General features: G+C 33.1%; 1 pseudogene; it reads left to right on the top strand.

Moving 5' to 3' along the window:
• The first annotated feature begins 3490 nt into the window (after positions 1–3490).
• On the top strand, positions 3491–5914 carry LOC149160514 (L-type lectin-domain containing receptor kinase IV.2 pseudogene; annotated as a pseudogene).
• Positions 5915–8425: the final 2511 nt, after the last annotated feature.

Consider the following 8425-nt stretch of genomic DNA (forward strand, 5'->3'; position numbering starts at 1 on the left):
TGCACTGATAAGAGGAGTGTAATGATGGATTGGTGCAGTGTCCCTAGAGATTCGATAATGGTCAAACCTAAATAAAGAAGAATGTGCTCATGTCTCTGAGAATGCATCAACATTTTTGAAAATATTACATTTATGCACTTCCATTGCACCATAATTGAGTATCATCTTCATGTGTGCATACTAATAGTAGGCATTATAGATAACTTAGCTCTTCTAAAGCTTTCTATCATAGAAGAACCTAGATTTTCTCTAAATCTAACTCAGAAAATTCTAGAAATTTCTACAAATAGTAAGGGTAATTACAATATTCCAACACAAATATCCTTACATTATCACAATATGCATGGCCATTGTATGTGTTGACATCATTACCATAATAATCTGTGACTTTAAGCAAAAGGAGTTTATAATTTATGAAGTGAAACATTCTTAAGGCTTGAGAGGATGAATAGGTTCATAGGCATTGAACCAATTCCGTTGATCATTATGTGAAATCCTAATAGACAAGTGCAATAGCATTATCGAGTTCGCATGCAAAGTGAATAGTTTCCATAGAGACCTTGAATTTTGCTAGAAACATCATAAATTGTCCTAAATAATGTTCCAAGGGATAATTAATTTTCCCAATTGTAAGCTCACATTTTGTTGTTAGGGTCAAGGTTTCATAGTTTCAGTGATATTTCTCCATAGTCCAAAGTATTGAAAATATATTTGTCAATAGACTAGAAATGGCCTAGCTTAAATCCATTATTTCATTCAAGTGACACCATAATGGCTTTGGGCCAATAGACCACACAACTCAAGGGATTTATATTAGCTCTTTTATAGAGACTTCTGGCATGAATTTTTAAGATGAATTAGCATGGAACTAGAGCGTTATGTTTGTGTGTAAGTCTTTGCATATAGAATGCATCCTCTCTTGGAGTAAGTTCTTTCCATTATTGTAAATCAATGGGAACATTATAGTTACCAAGTTTGAATTCTAATTTGAATATGATTGGTGAAAAAATTGACTACCTAAAATTCAATATGGATTTTTTTTTTAGGTATACATCTTACGAAACTAAAACATGCTATTTTTTCAAAGTTTTAGAGTATTTTCATTTTTTTAGCTCCTTGCCTCTGATTGGGTCATTCTCCTTTGTTTATTTTGCAGTTTGAAATGTTTTTTGGTGCTAATAGGGAAAATTGTTGTTCATGTATATAATGTTATATAAATCTTCTTAGGCACAAACAAAGACACCAAATTTAATCTACAAACTTCTACACTTTCTTGTATTCACCATTGCAATTACTTCCAAATAAAATTGTTGTTTATTTCATTACCACCAATATGAAACAATGAAATAGTTTAGATAAAATGCTAAATTTTAAAATGAGTAAGAAAGGAAACTATAAAACCTATGTACTATAATATATGTTTGTAAATATCGTATCTTTCTTAAATCTTACTTTAGTCTTACATTGTTCTTACAAATGAACTCACATAGGCTAATATGCGTATATAATTCCCTTTGGAAGGATATAGACCAAAATAGAGAAAAGTAATAAGTAGGGAAGCTTGACATTTCACATGTTGTATTGCTAATTAAGCTCTTCTTCCTGAGAATTTGAGTTTATCGAGCTCTACAAAGTAAGCTTAGTATGGAAAATTAAATGTTATTGATGCATGATTCGGTATATTTTATTTTCCCCTAAATTAGATATAAATTTTTGAATAGGGAATGATATCTTGAAATGATTTATGTAATGTTTTCACTAAACATAGTTTTAACATCATTCTATTGGTCCTTAAATAATGTTATTTAAGAAAAATAGAGGGTTAAGGTAAAAATTGAAAATTCATATACACAAACCTAATGACCAAAGATAAAGTAAAATGGAAAGTGACATATGTTTCTAGAGGAATAATAAAATTAAGACCAATAATAAATTCCTAAACTGTTTTGTTTATATCAACGAAGAATTAAATCAAATTTTTAAATTTTTGAATTCTTTTACTTAATTCGGAAAAATTCAGTAACTATGATGTACATAAAAGGTAAATGATAAGTTATACATGTTAATATTTTTTTTTGGTCATGCAATATTTATAAGATGGAAACGTGTATGGTTAAAATTGTCCTCTAATATTTATAAGATAGAAAAAAGTATGGTTATTAGATATAGTTATAAATATGAAAGGTCAAATAAAATCCGAAGAGAATTAAAATATTTTTTAATAATTTAATATTATGTTTATATATAATATTCTAAATAACTATTCTAATTTGAAAATTATACATATAGAATATAGAATATAGAATATAGGTGAATATTTAAAATATAGGTAAATATTTAGTAAAGAAATATGTAAATTATTATGAAATTAAAGATCATCAATTTCATATTTGTATGTATCTAAGATTTTTTAACTAAATAAATGGATATTTTTTCAAAAAATCCAAAAATTGATCGATTAAGCAAATTTAACTTCTAAAATATTCCATATATATATATATATATATATATATCACAATTAATATTTTCCAAAATTTAAAAAACAAATTTTATAAATTAAAATAATACATTTTTAATTAAAATTTAAATTTATAAAAAAATAATAAATTAAATATGATACTGACTATATTTATTTTAATTATAAATTTTATAAAAAAATCATAACCAAACTAAACCTAAATTATTTAAAAAAACCAATTCATTCATTTAAAATTTCAAACTATAAAATAACTCATTTAAATTCACTCTAATAAACAAATATTTATTTCATAATTATTCCTTATATCAAAAACATTAAACTCAGCTGAACTCTCTTCTCAGATGCATTCCCCAACCAAATTGACTTTCCTAATTTTTATATTTATATTATTAAAAACTATTAGTGGATGTCACAAAATACCCTTAACGGAAGATCTTGTATTACTCATCATATCTTTGAAATGTTGCAGTGATTTAGAGTGAGGTATACGTTAGTAGTTTTGACATGATGGGGTAATTGACTCTTAATCTTGCTAGTGGAATTCAGTTTGAGATTTTAGAAATCAAGAAAGAAACTCGAAGCTTTATTGAAATGGACATGTATTAAAGAATCTATAAAATATTTTAAAAATGAATTATAATAAAATGATTAGTACAATTAAAAAAATATAATTCTTAAAATTAATTCGTAAAAACTTCACCCCAGGGAAAAAAATATAAAGGTCAATTTGAAATTGGATAACACATCCGAAATATATATATATATTGTTATACATATATATCGTGATGATAAAGTGGTAATAAATATATATCGGTGGAAGGGTAGATATATTTCAAATCAGCGGAGAATCAATATCGTAGGTGCAGTTGTATCTGCGTAGTGTTGGGTTAGGTAAGGTCGAAACAGTGTCATCAAAATGATTTTTATAATCTTTTTTATAAAAGTTAAATGATCAATTTACGAGATTGAAAGCTTCAAACAATAATATATTATATTGGAAGGGTTTAACATTTTTGCTATCTATTTTCACAAATTCAACCAATAATGTGAAGGGTTGAAAAAATTTTGAGCGTACACAATTTGCCATCAAATTCCAGTCCTGACCGTTGGAACGCCATAGTCATGTCTCCGTTCAGACACAGGAAAAAATTCCAAAGATTAATACCCATCTTCTATGTACCTAATTTTTCGGAGGAATTTACAACAGCCGAAAGAATCGACTCGCGATGCTACTTCCATGGCTCAGCGTCGTTCTGATAGCCTTCACCTCCCTCGCCATACCCCTTTTTCCTGCACAGGTCCTGGAGGTTCCTCCACATACCAATTTCGTTTTCGACGGCTTCAATGGAACCAACTTGATCTTGGAGGCTGATGCTTCACTCGTCTGCTCCGAATCCGTGATCGCCCTTACAAATCACTCGCGTGAGTTCATGCTCGGCCGCGCACTCTATTCAGCTCCTGTGCAAATGAAAAGCAACGATACGGTTTCCTCTTTCAGCACTACCTTCGTTTTCTCCATTGTGCATCCTCCCTCTAACGAAGGGGGGCACGGATTAGCCTTCATCATGACGCCTTACACATCGCTCATGGGTGCTCAGCCGGTCCAGTATATGGGTTTGCTTAACCGCACCAGCAACGGGCAGCCATACAATAATTTGTTCGCAGTGGAGTTTGACACGAAAAGGAATGTGGAATTTGAAGACCCCGACGCGAACCATGTGGGCGTGGATATCAACGACCTCGTCTCAGTCCAGGCCGAGACCGCCGGCTATTGGAATGGGGAGAGCTTCCAAGGACTCAACCTCAAGAGCGGACGGAACATACAGGCCTGGATCGATTATGATCATCCTCAAAGTCTCCTCAACGTTACCATCACGATCGCCGGCTTGCCGAGACCGCAGAGACCGCTGATATCTCGGAAAATCGATCTGCACAACGTTCTGCGGGAGAAGATGTTCGTTGGCTTTTCGGCGGCGACAGGGATTTACATGGAAGACCATTACGTTATGGCGTGGAGCTTCACCACCGAAGGAGAGGCGCCTCCCCTCGATGTGTCGTGTCTCTCTTCATTTGCCAACATGTACTCGGAACGTCTGAGCCGGAGAGTCATAGCTGGCGTTGTTGTGGCCGCTCTGGTTCTCTTCTCGCTGGCGATTGTGGTGGCCGTGTTTCTGAAAAGAGCAATAAACAGGGAAACGATCGAAGAATGGGAGAAGGAATACTGGCCTCATAGATTCGCTTACAAGGAGCTCAGCATCGCCACGAGTGGGTTCCGGGACGAAAACGTTTTGGGGTACGGGGGTTTCGGCATGGTTTACAAGGGTGTTCTCCCCAGCAGCGGCCAAGAAGTCGCAGTGAAATGCATTACTACGGAGGTCACGGAAGGAATGAAGGGATTTGTTTCAGAGATCTCGAGCATGGGGCGCCTCCGACACCGGAACCTGGTTCATCTCCGGGGCTGGTGCCGAAGGCATACGCAGCTATTCGTCGTTTATGACTACATGCCCAATGGCAGCTTGGATAAACTCATCTACGGGAATCCGACAACAGTCCTGCCGTGGCATCGGCGATACGCGATCCTGAAGGGCGTTGCTGCGGGACTGTTATATCTGCACGAGCAATGGGAGAAGAAGATCATCCACAGAGACATCAAATCGAGCAACGTGCTGCTGGATTCGGAGCTCAATGGGCGGCTGGGTGACTTCGGGCTCGCCAGGCTGTACGATCACAGCGAGAATCCGGAGACGACACATGTAGTGGGAACACTGGGGTACATAGCGCCGGAGCTGATACACACGGGGAAGGCCACTCCCAGCTCGGATGTATTCAGCTTCGGTGTTCTGCTATTGGAGGTGGCTAGCGGGAGGAATCCAGTGGATCAGTTGAAGGACTCCAACCCAACCATTTTGGTTGAGTGGGCGTGGGAGCTGCACACCGAGGGGAGGCTGCTGGAGGCCTCCGATCCAAACCTGGCAGCGAAAGGCGGATATGATGTGGGCGAGATGGAGAAGGTGCTGAAATTGGGATTATTGTGTTCTCATCCCGAGCCTGAGAGCAGGTTGAGCATGCGCCATGTTTGCCAAATACTGGACGGCGAAGCGCCAGTTCCTAGTGGATGGTAGGAGAATTCGGGATTATCATATTTTACTTTATGTTCTGATATAGGACCAACCAGTACATTGATCCTCGAAGACTGAGTGCTTGTCATTGATGCTGGTTCAAATCTGGGAAAGCTTAGGCTATTTTTTATATGCCAGCGGTTATAATCTAATAACCCGCTGTTGCAAGCCAGAGTTTCGCACTGTCTAATTTGTCTATTTCTCTGAAAAAACAGAGTTGAGACCTCGTTTTATGATATTTTTTTTAATAATTTTATTTTGTAATTATTTTCGTTGTTCATGTTATAATGAGGCCGTAGTGTAATTGTTCTACATTTGGAAGGATTTTAGGGTTAAATTTCTTTGATATTTTATAGGGATTGGTCAAAATTACAAGCATTAGCTATAGCTGTTTCATTTCGTTAGTGGTTTTCAGATATTAACTCTATTTACAGGTGTTTTACCAAATTTTAACTAAAACTTTTAAAATATAGAATAGTTAAAACTTTTAAAATATAGAATAGTTAAAGAACACCGGTTTCTTTTACAGATTTCTTTCACATTCACATATATATCCTCCATATATATGTATTTTTATGAAAGATTAGTGTAAATAGTCTCCATATACATGTATTTTTATGAAAGATTAGTGTAAATAGTTTTAGTATATTTTTTTTTTGCCTTTTAATTGGAGTGGCATTTCGGCATTTTTATTTTTATTTTTATTTTATGGAGCAAATCCATCCTGCCTGGGCATACGCAACTGAACTTTATCGTGTAAGGTTAGAATTTGTGTTCAGGTATACATAAACTCTATTGTTAGTGAATAGATAATAATATATTTTCTGTTAGATCTAAGACTTTTTTGATCCATAAATTGATATCAATTTTTAAGATTAATTCAAAAAATTAATCTGAAGATTCATATCAAAATGTATTTTCTTTCCTAATAATAATAACTTTGTTGTTAGTAAATAAATAATTTATTTTCTTTGATTCCAGTAGCTTTACAAAGGTTATGCGAGGAATATTTTAAGAAGAAAGGATAAAAAAAAAGTGTTGTAATTGTTGATGGAGGTTCATAAGGTTTATACTAAATGATAATTAAGCGAATCTATTCATGTTATTGAGTTTTGGGAGAGTGTGAAAGTAGTGACAAATATTTAATGGAGATTTTTTTTTTTCAAGATTAAAAGCTCGTCTGACCGTTGTGGAAAAAGTACTTTGATTGAGGGTTAGAAATGATACTCGATCGATCAAGGTTTTGAAACCTTAATTAGCTTTTGGAAAGTGGTAATAGAGACCTTTATTTTATCAAATTACAAGAGCTCGACTGACCAAAACAATAAAATCTTAATCCAAACTCGGCATGGAGGACAATCATCACCTACGAAACCAAACGAGCATGCCACATCATCGCTACCATGTTTATTGTGGGAGGAAGGTTTTTTCTCCTTCAACTTGCAAAATGTAGTTTCATGTATTTTTGTCTTCTACTTTAGACATGTTATATCAAGTATAAAGAGGTGTTTTCAATTATATATCAAGATGTAAAAGTATTGCTATTTTTTTTTTTACTTTTTCATTGGTAGGTAAATAGCTGAACATTTGTAGATACATTGAAAATAAATATTGTCTTATTTTTTATATTTTATTTTAAATTTTTATTTGGCTGGTTTTTAGTTCAAAGCAATTGATTAATAATGTTAAAGAGGTGAAAGAGGCAAGAAAGAAGGGAAATGAGTAATGATTAGAAATAAGAAATTTATCATTAGAGATATAGTACAAAATAATAGTGATAAATAAGAATTAGGAAGACTCCTTATCTTTTTCTCCAATTGACATGGTTTTCCATGGTGTAAATGTCTTATATTAACTTGGATCATGAGTGATATTGATCTTATTTTTTTAGCTTAAACTTGGGAGTATGGTGAATCTAGGATCCCCCATATACATAGATTCATTCTCTGGTCAACCTCGAACATGAAATCCTCTCATCTAAGTTTTGGAGGTATAGCTTGTTATATAAAAAATAATATTTCTTCTCACATCCAACTTCATAAAATGGATCCCCTCAATCAATACATGTGGATTAACTTTTCTAGTTCTAATACCAATCAGATTTTTCTCTCAATTTAGTCTCAAAAATGTTTTTTTTTTTCACTCTATAATAGTAAACAAAAATGTTAATAAATTTGTTATATAGTTGAAAATTATATTTTTGTTTTGTTTTTTAAGTTTAATAAATTAAATAATAAAATGAACTTTTATATATTCAATTCATCCATTGTGTTAATGCAAATTCCCTTGGATGTACTCCACAATCAAGTATGTTTTCCCATGCTAAGAAAAGCTCTATAATCTCAAGTTCATGTTCTTAATTTAGTATTAGTATGTGAAAATAATTTTATTTAGTGTGGAAATATAACACAAAGGTTTTTTTTTTTTTTTTAAATTTGTGTTTAGAAATGGATATATTTAATTTTGAATGTTTAATTTATGGGAAATATGTATTTTAATATGTATCGTTTATATTTATTTATTTTTATATATAATTTGTAGTATAGAAAATCAATTTGTTATACATTTTTATGGTAGTGAAAAAGGATATGGAATGGATCATTCTATAATATTTTATTTATTTTGGTACATTTTACATAGAAAATTTGAAGAAATTGACTTATATAATGCATTTTAGTGGTAGGTTCGAGTTTGAAGATTTTGGGTCTCGAACCTTCTTAAATCATTTTGATGCATCAAATGAAACTTTTTGAGGTAAAAAACTTGCAAGCATAGCTTCCAACCTCTTGAATTTGTTATATACATTAAGACCATTCCAATGGCATGA

Source organism: Pinus tabuliformis, chromosome 5_2, assembly GCF_031772625.1.
Source record: "Pinus tabuliformis cultivar Carrire ecotype Pingquan chromosome 5_2, CPIR1, whole genome shotgun sequence".
NCBI classification, from domain to species: domain Eukaryota; kingdom Viridiplantae; phylum Streptophyta; class Pinopsida; order Pinales; family Pinaceae; genus Pinus; species Pinus tabuliformis.